This window comes from Arvicanthis niloticus, chromosome 14 (assembly GCF_011762505.2).
Source record: "Arvicanthis niloticus isolate mArvNil1 chromosome 14, mArvNil1.pat.X, whole genome shotgun sequence".
Lineage (NCBI taxonomy): Eukaryota > Metazoa > Chordata > Mammalia > Rodentia > Muridae > Arvicanthis > Arvicanthis niloticus.
In genome coordinates, this window is record NC_047671.1 from 70,557,876 (window position 1) to 70,575,034 (window position 17,159).

General features: G+C 43.2%; 1 protein-coding gene and 1 long non-coding RNA gene across 3 annotated transcripts in view; one reads left to right on the forward strand and one right to left on the reverse strand.

Moving 5' to 3' along the window:
• Positions 1 to 17,159, forward strand: part of Kctd1 (potassium channel tetramerization domain containing 1) — a 196,029-nt gene that overhangs the window by 32,701 nt on the left and 146,169 nt on the right. The window lies entirely within an intron of this gene.
• On the reverse strand, positions 1,929 to 4,634 carry LOC143434414 (uncharacterized). Of its 2 annotated transcripts, XR_013103888.1 has the most exons (4): positions 4,444 to 4,631; positions 4,246 to 4,318; positions 4,092 to 4,151; positions 1,929 to 3,049 (listed from the first exon to the last, which is right to left on the reverse strand). It is a non-coding gene; the product is annotated as an uncharacterized LOC143434414 (long non-coding RNA). The 2 variants fall into 2 exon arrangements; XR_013103887.1 differs by having other exon boundaries at positions 4,092 to 4,318; positions 4,444 to 4,634.

The window sequence follows — 17,159 nt, forward strand, 5'->3', positions numbered from 1 at the left end:
CTTACCATGATGACCTTGATTACATCCGTTTTCCTGCAAAGGGCATTAGTTCATTCTTCTGAAAAAAATTCCAGTGTATATAAAATACCACATTTTCCTTATTCACTCTAATAGCTAGGTTGGAGCCATAACTTGGATATTGTGAACCTTTTTTCATGGTGTGCAACATTTTGAGCATTACACACATTACAGTTCTACTGTTTCATTCAAATGTGCCATGTGCAACTGGTAGTAAAACAGTGAACCTTCAAACGTGGTGTTTTCAGAGCAATTCAGATTATATACATTCAGATTATATACATTCAGATTATATACATTAAGATTTTTGTGAGGAGCAACCCAAAAGATACAAGACACCCTCCAAGACCTGAAAGCAATAAAACCATAAGAAAGGCGAGCTATCAAAATGGTTGGTAAGGATGCTTGCTGCTAAGTCTGACAACCCGAGTTCAATCCCCAGGACCCACATGGTGGATGGAGATTACTGTCTCTTGAATGTAATTATATACCTCTACACCATTGCCATGCTGCATGCACGCACACACACACACACACACACACACACACACACACGTAAGTAAATAAATTAAAATTTTTAAGTCATAAGAAAAACATAAGGCCATAGAAGACGATTCATGATGGACTGGAGAAATGGTTCCATGGTTAAGAGCACCAGCTGTTCTTACAAAGCTCCTGAGTTCAATTCCCAGCAACTACATGGTAGCTTACAACCATCTATAGTGAGATTTGATGCCCTCTTTTAGTGAGCAGGTGTACACGAAGACACAGCATTGATGTACATAAAATAAATAAATGAATCTTGTTTTAAAATTTTTAAAAAGATCAAAGACACAGTAAAGTAAAAAAAATTAAAAAGAAAGATGATACATGGTATATAACTTTCAGTGTGGAGTTTGAAGTACAGAGCTGATATAACTTTATGATATAACTGAACACTGTAGCCCAATCAGGGGATCCTGAGGCCAGTCAGAAAACATTGCAGTAGGAAGTGGGACATAAATTAGGCCTGGTGATCTTCAGAAGATGTGCTGCCACCACAGTACCTTCTTTCTTTTTCTAGGATCTATAAAGTGACTTTCTACCCTGGGGCCTTTGCACAAGCTGCAGCCTTTGCCTCAAATGTGCTTTTGCAGTCTGCCTCAGCTCCAGTTTGTCAATAAGTATCACTCCCTCAACACGCCCCCTCCTGCCTACCCAGGCAGCCCTCACTCCACTCAAATCCTTTCTCATATTCTGTTTTCTTCTCCTCATTAGACAGCACAAATATACAAACTGTCTTGTCTTGGTATACCTCCTCCAGGCCCTATGATGAGAACATAGCTTCATGACAGAGAGCATGTCTAGCACAGGCTTAGACAGTTAGGTTGCAAGCAATAGAAACCCCACTTAAACCAGCTGCAACAATAAAGTGATTCTCTTGGCTTCTGATACCACAAGTCCCAATACCTTGGTCATTAAGAAAAGATGGTGGTTTGCTAGTGTCAGCTTCAGTTTGAACCTCATTCTCCAGGGCACAGGGCAAGTCTTTCTAAGGATTTGAGAGGAGTCTTGAATGCCTCTGATCTGGCTAACGTGAGTCTTTTCACATGCTTTCTCCAAAGCCGTAGTAGTAGATCCAGAGACAGGATGCATGGATTACCTGAGCCACGGTGGACGGAGAGATATAAAACAAGAAGGAAATTCTGGGAAGATGAATTGTAGAGAAGGGTATCTAGCCACCTTCCAACCTTGAATGCATGAAGACATGTAGGGCCTTAGTGTAAAGAAGCTTCCTCCTCTTCCTCCCCCTCCTCTTCTTCCCCCTCCTCTTCCTCCTCCTCCTCCTCCTCCTCCTCCTCCTCCTCCTCCTCCTCCTCCTCTTCCTCCTCCTCCTCCTCCTCCTCTTCTTCTTCTTCTTCTTCTTCTTCTTCTTCTTCTTCTTCTTCTTCTTCTTCTTCTTCTTCTTCTTCTTCTTCTTCTTCTTCTTCTTCTCTCAAAGAAGTCTTATTGTGAAGCCCAAGCTGGTAATCCTGCCCCAGCGTCCTAACTGCTGGTACTACAAGTTCCACATCCAGGTAGTGTTGAAGACTTTAGAGGGAGTGTTTAGTCATCATGTGGTAAGCGATAGATTGATAGAGGCTGGAGTACTGCATAATCTAATGAACAAAGTGTTGTGGGAAAGGTTGGTGAAGAGTGGGGAGGGGCAGGGTGAATCGCTGGGGACAGGACAAGATCTGAAGCCAGGGAAGGCTGTTAAGAACAGTCTAAGTAAGCACACAGGTAAGATAAATAGGAGATTGAGTTGGGGCTGGGCCCGTAGTGACGGTCCAGTGCTTGCCTAACATGCACCAGACCAGGGCGTACATCCCAAGCACCACATGCACCAGGCACGGCACACACTGTAATACTAGTACTTGAGAGACAGAGGCAGGAGTTAAGAACAGCTTAAGCTACAGAGTGTATTCAAAGGCGCCCTGGGCTAAACAAGACCTTGACTTAAAATCAATCAAAGCATAGATGTCTTCAAACGTAGTATGAACTAAATAGAGAAACTGTGTACATCTCTGAGTATAAACATGTCCATCCTGTGTCCCCTCTCATCCTGGATCATGCCCACATTTCCTGATCTACTTAGATGTGTCTTTGGAAAGCCCAAAGATCCTCCAGGCATCTCCCCATAACTGGTGGGCTCCTAACCTACTTTAGGCTCCTCCTAACCTGCTTTGAGAATCTGTCGAACACCCAATGAGCACACACCATTGTTTCCAATAAGAATCCTTCTCCTGCCGGGCAGTGGTGGCACACGCCTTTAATCCCAGCACTCGGGAGGCAGAGGCAGGCAGATTTCTGACTTCAAGGCCAGCCTGGTCTACAGAGTGAGTTCCAGGATAGCCAGGACTACACAGAGAAACCCTGTCTCAAAACAACAACAACAACAACAACAAAAAGAATCCTTCTCCCATTTTGCCACTCACCCCAGCGCACAGTGGAAGGAGTCCAGGCTTCACATTCAGATGAGGAGGACACAGTATGCTTCCAGGAGGTTTGCCTAGAGAAATGGCATTAGGGAAATATGGCTTTGGAATGGGTGTCACTGATGGGACCAAATACTGAACAGAAGTAACTTTCACTGTACAAGAACAGGTTTGGTTTAGCTCAGTTACATGAGAGAGAAGGATTGGCAGCTGAAGCAGCTTGGTCCATGACAGCAGAAGCTTGCAAAATGTCTTATTTTCAATTGATGACTGTGAAACAGAGCACTTCAGCCAGAAGCAGGCTAGGCTGTAACTCAGAAAAGCCTGCCCCTACTCAGTGACCCACCTTCCTCCTATCCAGGCATATTCCAGAAACTTCTCAATAGTATCAGTAACAGATCACCAAAAGCTCAAACACGTGATGCTTCAACTCACGTTGTGAACACTCACACTCAACACACCTATTCAACAGACACACACACACACACACACACACACCCCTCTACACTCTAGTAGCAATGAAACTGGGAAGAAATGGCTGCTTTTGGAAGTCTGTTGTGTTGATGATAAGATATCCACTTCATCCCTTAAACAGCATATGGTATCAGGCACCCAAATGGGAACTGGGAATATCACTGGGAAGAAATATGGTGGACATTTTTCACTTCCATTATTTTTAGTTATCAATTTCAAAAACTGAGCGCACACTCTTTTTTATACAAGCAGAGGAAAAATCTACACACAAAGTCAAGGAATGAGTACTGCCTGGGGGAGGGAGGATTGTCAGTGCTGGAGGGGATTGTTAGTGCTGTGGGAATTATTAGAGATGAGCTCACACAGAAAGCTTGCACTGGGCATCCCAGTAGCAGAGGCTCTAATTTCTAACCAGAAGGAGCTGGTTAGCCTGCTTATTACAGCAAGATGCTCTGAAGGGTTTGGAAACAGCAGAGACGTGCATGTATCGTATGTTGAGGCTAAACTCTGTCCTCTCATGTCAGAAATTAGAGGACCGGGCTGTACCCTGAGGCAGAGTGCTTACTGGAGTATGAGCAAGACTCTGGGTTTGATCTCCAGGATTGTAACGTCCCCACCCATCCAACCCCAAACACCACTTACCATGTATAGCTTCTCAGATAGCAACACAGTTACTTTCATTCCAGCTGAGTAATAAGAGCCCTGGTTTATAAAACAGAAAACGAAACTGAGAGAGAACATTAGCTGGGTCCGCAGCACACTAAATTCTGTACAGATCCAAACGAAACTGACCAACCGAGTCCATGCTGAGACAATCCTTCCCTTTAGGTCCCTCTCCGTTTACGTTTATCCTTGTCATGAGGCTTTGTCTGAGGAAGAAGGAAAAGGAGGCACTTAACTTTAATTTCCATCAGTCCTTCACTTGTGATTTCCTGAAGATGGAGGCAGGGTCTACTGATCGGTGCTACTGATGGGTTCTCAAACACCATCTTACCGTGCAGGGACTCTGACAAAGCAAAGAGAGCCAGTAGCTTCCTAACATGTCCAGCATCCAGCATCCTGTAAGCTCAAGCCCTGGGGCCTTTCCACTTGGGCCACACCCAAGGCTCCACCACCCATCTGCACAGCTGCTTTGAAGAGACTTGTATCATGTCTTTTTTCTGATGAGAAAAATAAGATTTAAAAGGATAAAATGAATTGCTTGCAGTCATGTGGCTTTTAGTGGCAGTCTTTTTTTTTTTTTTTTTTTTTTTTCTCTTTCTAACCTTTTAACTTCTTACTCATTCAACTCTAGTGGGTGTTTCTAACTCATGACTACAGTCTTGATGCCCAGCATAGGAAGAACAGACAACAAAGGCAGAGTTATTTTCTGAGCTGTGTTGAGAGTATAGTTTAAAAGTTCACATGGCCAGCTGGCTTTCTTGTCTCTTTTTAGTCTTTCTTATCTCCCTCCCCTGCCTCCCTCTCCGTTCCCTTTTCCTTCCTTCTCTCTCCCCACTTCTCTTCGTTTCTTGTCCCTTATTGCTCAGAGCTGCTGTTTAGAGATAAAGGCAAATTCATACAGCTAAGTTCCCTCTCCCATTTAACTCTCTCTCTCTCTCTCTCTCTCTCTCTCTCTCTCTCTCTCTCTCTCTGCTCTCTCTCTCCCTGTTCTCTCTCTCTATGTATGTATACACACATATGTCCAACTTTCATTTAATTATAACATCTGGGAGAGCGGCATGCCACATTCTAAGAGCCAAATCATCTTGTGCCTTATTGGCGGCTGTGGCACAGTTTGAAAAATTAAAAGCATTAAACTGATAGTGTTGGTTAACTTAAAATACCTCCCACCATTAATAAAATATGATCCCCTCTGCCTATTTCCTATTTTTAGCTCAATAATAAAAGTATCTTTCTAGCAAGGCCAAAGAACCACGCTTCTCTTGATTTTCCCATCTCATATTTCAAGAGCTAAGTTGTTAATACCCTCACTTCTAGAAAGCATATTCTTCTCAAGGAGACGTGAGAAAGATGCGTTGAGAAGTTGCATCGGCGATGCACATCTCTGTGCAGTGGTTGACAGTGCATTCCTCCTGGCTGACATAAGTAGCTTGGTGGATTACAGCAATGCCTGTTTGTTGACTCTGAGTTTAGCAATATCCAGACATAATCTGCATTCTGAGTGCTCTTTTTGAATGGGCTTAGGTAGAAGGATGACCTTGGGAGTTATTTTGGAATGGCCAATTTGTTTAAAATGCGTATGACCAACACTTACAGGTGTTGAGTGAGCAGATCATGACAGACTTCACAAGTCCTGCCCCCCTTCCCTTTCTATGCCCCCCTTGACTATGCTTGGTCAAGATCAGGTAAAACATACATTCCAATAACAATTAAAATAATAACATGTTTGTTTGTTTGTTTGTTTTTCCGTTCTCTACATCAGCAGAATACTAATTACTGAACTTAAATATCAAAGTCTATCCCTTTGTGATATTCTCCCCCAAGCAAGCCAAGCTCCATGGCCATATGTCTGATCACAGATAAGAAAATACATACAGCTCTAGGCCATGTTATGTGTGGTGCTTTGGGGATGAGGCAGGATTGCTCAGTGGGTAAAGACAATTGCCAAAATGTCTGACAACCTTAGTTCAATCTCTGGGACCCAACAGGCCAGGAGAAGACTGACTTCTGCAAGCTGCTCTCTGCATTGTCTCTGCATGCTACCCCTGTGAGTAAACACAGTCAGTCAATAAAAACATCAGTCAAATGTTAATATTAATTAAAACAAGAAGCAAGGCATGTAGTGGTGAAGCACTGGCATAAAGCCCCAGGTTCAATCCCCTGCACCAATTAAAAGTCAAGCACAGTGTTACTTGCCTATAATCCCAGTGTCTGGAGGTGAAGTAGAATGATCAGAAACTCAAGATTATCCTTGGCCAAACAGTGAGTCCAGAGCCTGAACACATGAACATGGTTGAACATGTGTTCAGGTTGAACACATGTTCATCCTGTCTCAAAAAAAAAAAAAAAAAAAAAAAAAAAAAAACCCAAAATAATGGATTAAACATCAAGACCATGTCTTAGGCGAGCCTAAAAGGAATACTGCAGCGTAAGAAAAGAAAAAGGCACATAGAACACCACCCCACACTGTGTAGCAGCACACAAAACAAGGGAATATCTTGTGACAACTCCTAAGCAAGGTCTCTAGTGATAGGGGGAGTGAGGGATAGCAAGGATAAAAGATACTCAGTATACCAAGTCACAGACCCAGGACAGTGCGTCATGGATGGCAGAGGTAACTAGCTCTAGTCAGTACCTGAGCTCCATTAGGAAAAACAAAAACAAACAAATGAAACCCCAATACACTAGCCAAGAGTTGTCTCCCACACTGATGAAAAGTGCGGGGTCCACATTGCCTGTTTCTGGAGCGTAGCTGTGAATGTCATGTGCATATGCATACATCCAGTGGATGCCTCACAGTCCAGGTTCCCTGCTTAGAAGTTTTCTTTTGCCTACAGTCAGTGCAAACTCTGCCCCTTAAAAACAGGCAGATATATATTCACCCTCCAAACGGAGCAGGGTGCTGTGTTTCAGGCTTTGCAAGTGGGCAGTACTGAGAATAGAGAGATTGACCCAAAGCAAACATTTCCGTGGCATCTTCAGCTCCAACTTTAAGTTCAGACTTGATTTTCACACTCAGTTCATTATGGTCCTCACTGGGACCTTACTCGATACCACTCATTTCTTAAGTTTTAGCTCTCTCCCTGCAAAACTCTGGTTGAGTCCAACAAGCCGAGTGTTTACCGTGGTGCTGTGATCCTTACAGTAGCCCTGACACAGTCCCTTTCATCACAGCTATGATGTGGGAGTCCCTTTGAATGCTATAGCCATCAGAGGAACGATCCTCCAGAGGCAAGATGGAATTGGTTTAGCATGACTCAGTTAGCTGGTTCAAACATCTAGGGTTTGACCCTGATCCGTTTATATTTTATATTTAGATACAGTACAACTTTGGGCGAAAGTTCCTTTGACAATTATCACAACAAAGCTTAAGGCACAGCTACATCAACTCTGACTTCTCTAGAGCTTATCTGTGAACATACAGAGGGCAACAGTGCCCTCTACACCGTTGGGAAGGGGGAGGAGTGAAAAAGACCGTCACCCGATGGCTAGGTTTTGTTCAGCCACTAAGCAGCTGTGCACCACTGGATTGGCTGGGCCTTGCTTCTCCACTTTGAAGTGGAGACAAGGTATTGGGTGGAGTTGGATGGGTTAAAAGAAATGGGCAAGGAAGCTGTTTGCAAAGTTTTGTGGTAAGTTAGTCATAAGGCTGTGTAACTCCTGCTCAGACAGGGAGAATATTGTGATTTACGGCCCGTGTCATTCTTCTGCCTTTCCATAGGCTACTTGTGATTTATCTATCTAGTCATATAACCATATAGATATAGAAGCTTCCTCAAGTAAGTGCTAGATTTATTTTTAAACAGAAACACAAATAAAAATGTCTGTCTTTTCTTAATAATTATCCAGAGAGTAAACCATCAGTGAACATTACTGTTTATGGTGGCAGTGTTGTACTCTTCATGCCGTATACCTGCAGGGAAGATCAATCTTCATGATCAGCTTGACTGCATTTACAATCACCTAGGAAATCAGTGGCAACCCGCCATCCCCAAACCCCTGGTGAAGTGATGTTTTCAGAGAAAAGTTACATGCAGGGGAGACTCACTCTGAATGTGGGTGTCTCTATCTAATGGTCCTGAACAGAATGAACGGAGGCAGGGGATGGGGGAACAAACTGGGTGAAGGCATTGTCCCCTCCTAGTTTCTCATCTACCAAGAAGGCAAGACTGACCTGTGCTGCACAGTTTGAGCAAATGCATGGGGCCAAGCAACCATAGACAGAACCTTCTAAACCTTGACACACTTAACTCTTTCTGCTCTAAGTTAAGCTGTCAGGCATTTGGTCACAGCAGCACAAAAGTAACCTCCAAAAAGCAACACTATCCATAAATATACTTAAAGTATCAAGAAATGTGCTAATCACCACATTACTGAATGTATATCCAATGACGCACACTGATAGACATTCCTCTGTCCCAGACCAGAGACTGGATAGCTAGGGCTGATTTTAAAATACTACCTTGCCTAACTCCTTTAAGACCACTTCTAAACACTGGTCCTAAGGCCAAGACCATGCTCTAAACTTCCAATGCAAACTTTCCGATCTCCTTCTCTGTCTTCACAGACCAGCCATACAGATTCCTCACCTCCCCCTCTACCTCTGGGGTCTAAAGCACTCTTGTAACTCTTGGGATTCCAAATAGCTGCATGTGGCTAGACTCATCCCTCTTTTCTCTGCTCATCATCTTCTGGGGAAAACCACTCAATATTTCCTTGTCCCTTCCTCCTTTGTGCTTGCTAAATACATTGTCTAATGACCTCTTCTGCACTGGAGCACCCGGAACAGGTTGTGGTGTTTGCCTTCCCCCTGCAAGAGAATCCTTGAAATAAGGAGTGGCAGCCATTCTCCACAGCTTCTCCCCACCACCTTTGCTGTGCAAGAGTCAGCGAGCACTTCCCCATCAGTCAGTCAGGGGTCTGTTGAGTGCATCCTGATGCTGTTCTAGGCACTGAGAATATTGCATACACTGCTTCAGTTTTCATGAACTACACAGGGCAGGAGGCAAGCAACAGGCAAGTGGTTATGCATTAAACAACTAGCTGGACATATGCATATGTAATTTCTGACTGTTGAGACAGAAGGAGGAACAAATGATATGTTTAAGAAAAGACATCAGGGTAGTTGAAAAAGACTAGGCCATGAAGGGGACCTAAGCCTGAACTGAGGCCACCAACCCTATGGCTATCTGGAGGAAGAGAAACCCAGGCAACAGAGGCAGTATGTGAGGCTCTGAAATAGGGCCATGCCGAATGATTATTGGTTAACTATATAAAATGACATTAGTACTTTCTTCTGTCCTTTGAGATGGGGTAAAATGTGGCTCAGGTGAGCCTTGAGCTGCTAATGCCCAAGGTGAGCCTGAAGTTCTGGTCCTCAAAGTTTCCACCATCACTGTCTGGGCTGACAGCCCTGTGTGTTGATACCACTGCATCATTTAGGTGGTGCTGAGGACCAAATCGAGGGCTTCTGTAATGCCACGATGACCCTTGACTCCGGTTCCAGCAACATATTTTATCATCCGTTTGACTTTATAAAAGAAATTTTCTCCTCTTTGATAAAAGTAGAATAAGAATGCTCACCTTCATTCCTAATGTATTAATATCATAATTGCATCACATAAAATGTTGATCTTTTAAAAATGTGTATGAGTATTGGCCTGCATGTATGCACTGTACCATGTATGTGCCTGGTTCTCTCTGAGGTAGAAAGAAGAGCTGCCTCACAGGTCCTAGGAGCCAAACTTGGGTCCTTGCAAAGTCAGCAAATGCTCTTAACCACTGAGCTGTCTCTCCAGCTCCACTTATGAATCTTAAAAGCTTGTACTTGGTAAGTCTTTGGTCTCAGGGGATACTTTTCTTTAGCAATAATATCAACACCAGAGTGAATTTGAAGCTCCAGAATAAAACTCAAAATGAGATGATCTCCAGTGTCTTCTGTGTCCCTGTGATAGAAGTCAGGGGACAAACAGTTACAGACTTCTCCCAAAGAAGTTGAGAAGCAAACAGTGATGGCTAGAAATCTAGGTGAATGTTAGCAGGCTGCTCGGGTCACTTGGCAGCCTGGGTGGTTTGGGACCCAAGAGTTTCTTACAGGACTTTGTCCTATAATATATGTGAGTGCTAATTTTAAAAGGAAATAAAGTGTCACTTCATTGAATACAAGATAAGAACAAAAGTAGTTTTGTTTCCCCGATTCTTCTCTTTCTTTTTTTCATTTCTTTCTTTTTACTTTTAAGTCAGGGTCTCACTTTGTATCTCTGGCTATCCTGGAACTCAGAGCTGTTCCTGCCTCTGCCTCCTGAGAGCTTTGATCTAACAGGCCTGCTGCCACACCCTGCCCATGGGCCATTTTTCACAGTTTAAAAATATTAAGTGGAAAAACGTCCCATCCATTGATATTTTTTTCTTGTGAGCCAATGTTTAGTGTACTGGATCCAGAGAACCAAAAAGTACAATGTTTTGCTCAGAATTGTTCGGCTCCCTGACAGTGAGCAGGGATTATATTATTAGCCCAGACATGGTGGTTACTACAAGAAATTTTAGATTTGACCTCTACTTCCAAATTTATAACTTCATTGGTGCCATGTTTTTATTAAATGTTAAATGTCCCTCAAGGCTCATGGCTCTGAATACTTATCCCAGCTGTTGGTGCTATTCTAGAAGTGGGTGGAATCTTTGGGATACAGGACCTAGCCTAACAGAAATGGATTGAAAATAAAATCTACTTCCATTTCCAGCCCAAGCCCTCTGCACGTCCTGTCCACTGAGATACGAGCAAGCCAATCCATAGCCTTCAGCTGCCACAGAACAAGCCGTTCCCACGCCATGCCTTGTGTCAGTGACAGGCTGTACCTTCTAAGCCATAAGCCAAAACAAAGCTGTACTTGAAGTTGCTTTTGTCTGGGATCTACCATAATGACAAGAGCAACTAGCACACAAGACAAAGCACGGTCCCAGTGTGACAGTGTTAAGCCAGGAGCAACAAAGAATCAAATGGATGGGCTGGAGAGATAGTTCAGTCAGTTAAGTCGGGCATTGTGACCGACACACCCCTGTAATCCTACCACTGGGGATCAGAGACAGGAAGACACCTGGAACTGTTTGGTCAGCCAACCCAATGGAACTGTTGAGTTCCAAGCCAATGAGAGACCCTGTCTTAAAAAACAAGATAGACCACATCTTGAGGAATGACACTTAAGGCTGCCCTCTGGCCTCCACACACAAAAAAACCACTTATGTGATTAAACATCTGTATAATGCACACATACACACACACACACACACACACACACACAAACACACACACACCATTCAAATGAATGAGAACTTCTGTCCTACCACCCAATACAACAAAACTCCTAAACAGACTCTGATGTTGTTGTTGTTATTTTATTACTACATTACCTGTTTATTTATTTATGTGTATATGCATGTGCGCACACACACATACTTAAATGCTATGAGACACATTGTTGGAAAGTTGGAGGACAAATTGTGGGAGCCACTCCTTTCCTTCCACCACATGGGTCCATCATGCATTGAGCCATCTTGACAGCTTGTCAGAAATAGCCGTTGGTCATCAGACAACAAAGAGCTGAGAAATGGGAAATCCAGACAATGATTTGTAAAGTTCCTTCAGCTTCCTAGCTTGAGAGAGATTCCAGAGAGCACAAAGGACATGTTGGTTTCCTAGGGAGCCCATAAGAAAGTCATTTAATGGGGATGGCACAGGAGAAAGGCACTTGTTGAGAAGCCTGACTACTACCTATGCTCAATGCATGGACCCACGTGGTGGAAGGAAAGGAGTGGCTCCCACAATTTGTCTTCCACCTTTCCAACAATGTGTCTGGTAGCATTTGAGTATGTGTGTGTGCACACGCACATGTACACATAAGTAAATAAACAGGTAATATAGTAATAAAATAACTACAACAACACAGACCTGAAGGCTAAAATTCTGATTGACGTCAAGATATTACAGGGTTGGTTCCTTCTGAGGGATGTGAAGAAGAATCTGTTCTGCCTACTCCTGGCATCCGAGAGCCTCAGGCATTGCTTGGCTTTGAGGATGCTCCTGTTCTAGTACATCCACACTGCTTTCCTCTGACTGTGGCTGTTTCCAACTCTCCTCTTAGAAGACCAATAGTTATTTGGGGTAGAGTTTGCTCTGACATCTTCATTTTATCTTGACTATGACTTGTAAAGACCCCAATTCTTTCCAGCAAGGATTGCATAGCTATAATCACAACATTCTGGATGCTAAGGTAGAAGAAGGATCAAGAGTTAGGGGTCAGCCTGGTCTACATGGTGAGACCTTGTTAGACAGAGGCATAGTCACAAAAAGACTCAGAGAAAAACACATACATGTACACACATATACACATAGAGAAAAATAAAATAAATATTTTTAATTGTTTTAAAAAAGGTATCTTTTCAACAAATGGGGCTTAAAACGTTTTACAGTAATAAGGAAAAAATCTTCAATTCATACCAGTACCACATATAAAATGGATTCAAGTGAATTATAGGAAAATTCAAGTACAACCCTGTACAAAAAATTCAAGTACAAAAGTACAACCCTGACCCAGGCTTGAAAAAAACAAAAACAAAATCAAAACAAGAAAAAAAAACCAAAAAACAAACAAAACAAAAAAAACTACAACCCCTAGTAGGTACACAGGTCCACCCATACAAGAACAAATTTATAAATTAATTTGAAAAAAATGTATACATCACTCTCTTCAAATAAGACATCCAATAAATAACCCACAGACTGGAGGGGAACATTTGCAAAGCATATATCTGATCAAAGACCTGTCTTCAGTAGGCCCCTTATCTGAGTAGGTCCTAGTGGATGCCTGCAAATGCAAATAGCACAGAGTCTTAATTTAATCCTTACTGTCTTGACTCAGCACCCAGCACTGCAGCTGCAGCAGTGAGACCCGGATGTGCCAACAGAGCTAGTGTGACCACTCTTCTTCTGCAGTTTCACAGAGATTCATCTTACTGCAGACCTGAGAAGCCTCAGTGTCTGCTCTCTTTTCCTTCTTAGTAGGTGAGGAACTTTTGTCTTTTCACTTACAGGAAGATTTTATGGTCCCCCTATCCTTACGGCCAGTATCCCCACTCCCGTGCCTTGATGTGATTCCTTTGACACAGCAGTGTGACGAGTAGCGTGTCGGTACCTGGCTAGGACGGAGAAGGACAGCATGGACATAACACTCATGGATGTGACACGGCATGGACATGACATGCCTACTCGAGTTCCATGCAGCTAAAAACATGAATTGTTCATTTCTGGAGTTTTACATTAACATTTTTGAAACTTAGTTGGCAATAGGTGACTGACACTTCAGAGAACAACAGTTTGGGTAAAGGAGGACTGTAGTATATAATTATCTATAACACTTTATAATTACTGATTTACAGCCCTATAATGACAGCACTCGGAGGCTGAGGCTGGAGGATCTTGAGGTCAAGACCAATCTGTCAAAGAAGGGGAAAAAGTAGTAAACACTTATAATCCAAACATTTTAGATGTAGAGTCAAGAGGACCAGGGTTCAAGGTCACCCTCAGCTACATTGTGAGTTTGAGGCCAGTCTGCATTACAGGTTTTTATAAACCAAAACAGAAAGACAAAACACTTCTGGTGATAAAGAGTCAAAACCCCTTCAATATGCATTGAAGATCTGATCTGAACAAAAAGGTCACCAAAGAAGACACAAAGATCTGATGACAAGCTGGCTTAGGCAAAGCTGCTCCCTCTGGGAGCCTCGGGAGATGAACTGTAAAGCCACACTGACCTCACTTTATCTCATAACAAGGAAAATTGAGACTGAGAATACCAAGAACGGACAAGAGCGCAGAGGTAAAGATGGACCCAGTATTGGTCAAGTGGAAATGGTACAAACACTTCCGGAGCTGAGTTGGCAATGTTTCAAAAACACAGAAAATGTGTCTCACCCAGGATCCAGCCATTTCATCTTAAATACTTCACAAAGAGGATATCAAGAGTATACTTATGCTAGCAAAGACTTGGACATACTGTTTATAGTAACTTTATTTATTATTAAAGCTTATACCAGAAATAACCTAAATGGCCATCAACAGGTGAAAGTATTAAACATTTTTGAAATGTTTTACAATAAAATACTTCTTGGAGGAAAAAATGTGCACATACAGCAATGAATGACTGATCAGCGTTGTGAGTGGATTTCAGAATAATTAAGCTGAGTGAAAGGAGCCAGACAGAGAGACTGTGTGATATCATTTATACGAGTCGTGAGAAACTGTGGACTAATTTGTAGTGACCCAGAACAGATTAGTAATTGCACAGAGTGGGAAGAAGTTGTAAGGATAAGATTACAAAGGGCATATGAAAGCTCGGGGAAAGAAAAAAAGGACAAGGTAATAAATCGTGTGTTTCCCATATGTACTATACAGTTTATCAAATATCTATTCAACCTCAGCAAAACTATTGTTTAACACAAGTCTATGAGATGACCATCCGAGTGGGTTAAAAATGGACAAGAGCCTGAAGACTACAGTGAATGGGAGGGGCCTTCTTGGAGATGGAGCTTGGCTTGTAGTCAGAGAGTAGGATTTGGCATGACCTGATGGTGGAGAGAGATTCCAGACATAAGTGCAACATAAGCAACGATCAGAGAAGAGAACTACCCACAGTCCATGGGGCTGACTGTCATAGAGCAGGTGGCATCTACACATGTGGGATTACATAGCCCAACTTTGGAGGCTGGGAAGCCCAAGATCAAGGTGCCTGCCGATTCAGTGTCTGCTGAGGGCTTGTTTGCAAGTTCATAGACCAGCTTCTCTTCACATGGCAGAAGAGAAAAGGGAGTGAGTCTTCTAGCGGCTCTTTCATGAAGACCCCCACCCTCATGACCTCCCAAAGCCCCACATTCAGACATCATCACTTTGAAGAATAGATCGCCACATAGGAATCTGGCATCAGGGGGAGGTCTAAGTACTCAACCTGTTGCAGGAGTGAGTAGATGTTTTTCATTATATCTTCATAGGACTGAATTGGACTAACATATATACCTACCTAAAGACAGTGTTGGAATTCACATTTTGTTGTAGTTAGCACCTATGTTTAAACAATCCTCTTTCTATTTCTATTTTTTCAATCTGATTTTATGTAAAGAGCTGCCCCCTAATGTAACACCTGAGGATTCTGGCTGCTTCTGTCCTCTGCCATGCTGACTGACACACTGAGAAGGCTGCCACTGGGCAAGAGCATTCACCGTGGTAGTTCACATGCCACAGAGAGCTCCCCAAGGCCAGACTACCAGCTGCATCCTGTTGGACTCCCTGTGGTGTGCACAAAGCTGGAGTCTGAGAGTGAACATCCTAAGTACAAGAACCATCAACAAACCCAATGCAAAGACAAGGCTTCTAGTGTCCCAGCTTCCCAGGGAATATAGTTTCTGCAGCATTCTTTCAAGCAAAGTAAGACAGAGGCATGGGTCAGACTTAAGATCAGAGGAGATCAACTCTGCCTTTCACTGAAAGGAAGAATAAAAGTTAGTAGCTGGGGCTGGGGAGATGGTTCACTTGGTCAGGGCACATGTGGCACAGATATGAAGACCTGAGTTCGAATCCCTAGCACCCCCATGAAAAGCCATGCATGGACACACTGCACTTGTAACCTCAGCACTGTGGGCAGAAGAGACAGGAAGATTACTGGCTGCCAGCAGAGCTCCAGTTCCATAAGAGCTTGTCTTAAAGGAATAAGGCAGAGGGACAGAACAGGACACTTGATGTGTGCACCCTCACATGTTCACATACACCACAAACATGCACACACACACACACATGCATGCACATACATATACAAATACACCACAGACATGCACACACTCATGCACACACAGATACACACACACACGCGCACACACAAGAAGCTGTGCTCATCTCTGATCTACTGTGCTTGTTCCCTGACACTTACCGATGTGAAAGGATTTGCTTATAGATGAGGTCATGTTAACATGGTCACACACCATAGCCACATATCTACCCCATATTTTTCTCATAAATACTATGACACTACTCATTTTCTTGCTTCAGGAAGATAAAACTTGGCCAAAGCACTTATGTGTGAGTGGTTGATTAGTAATGAAATGGCTCATGTGAGAGGTGTAGTGTTGTATTTGATTCTGTCTTGCTGTGATAAACCACTCTGAAAATAACCAAGTTGGGGAAGAAAGGATTACAGCCCTCACTGATGGGAACTCAAGGCAAACCCAGAGGCAGGAACTGAAGCACAGACACAGAGAAGCTCTGCATCTGGCTGGCTGCCTACAGCATGCTCCATTTTTCTTACACATCCCAGGACCACCTGCCCAGGGGTGGCACCGCTACGGTGGGCTAGGCCTTCCCACATTAATAATTAAGAAAGTGCCCTAAGAGGCATGCCCATAGCCCAATCTCCTAAAGCCAAGTTCTCAATTAAAGGGTCCCTGTTCCCAGATGATGACAGTTTGGGTCACAATGACAAAACACTAACCAGCCAGAGTGCAAACTCTCATTTTCACCTCTCAGACCACACAATGACCTGACACTGTGTACATCAAGGCAAAAGTTTTGTGCACTTTTAGCCACGCTATTTTAGAAGTTTATCATTGAAATTTTTACAAATTTCCCACTCCAGTGAAATATAATTGATTTTGTACTTGTAAAATTCATGTCTTGAAAATCCCTTTCAGAATTTGAAGCATGGAATGTCACTGAGACAGCGGCACAATTTGTTGGGTCAGCGGGGGTGATAGAAATCTAAGTGTTGGTCCACTCAAACAGTCCTCTTCAGAGCTCAAAGAGGGGAGGGGGAAATCCATGATTTGAAACCCAAATAAAAAGCTGGAGACATGGCTCACAGTTAAGAGCACTGGCTGCTCTTCAGAGGTCGCCAGTACAATTGCCAGCACCCACACGGCACCTCACAGCTGCCTGTAATTCCTGTTCCGGGGGACCTGACACCCTTACACAGACATGCATGAAGACAAAACACCAATGCACCTAAAAAT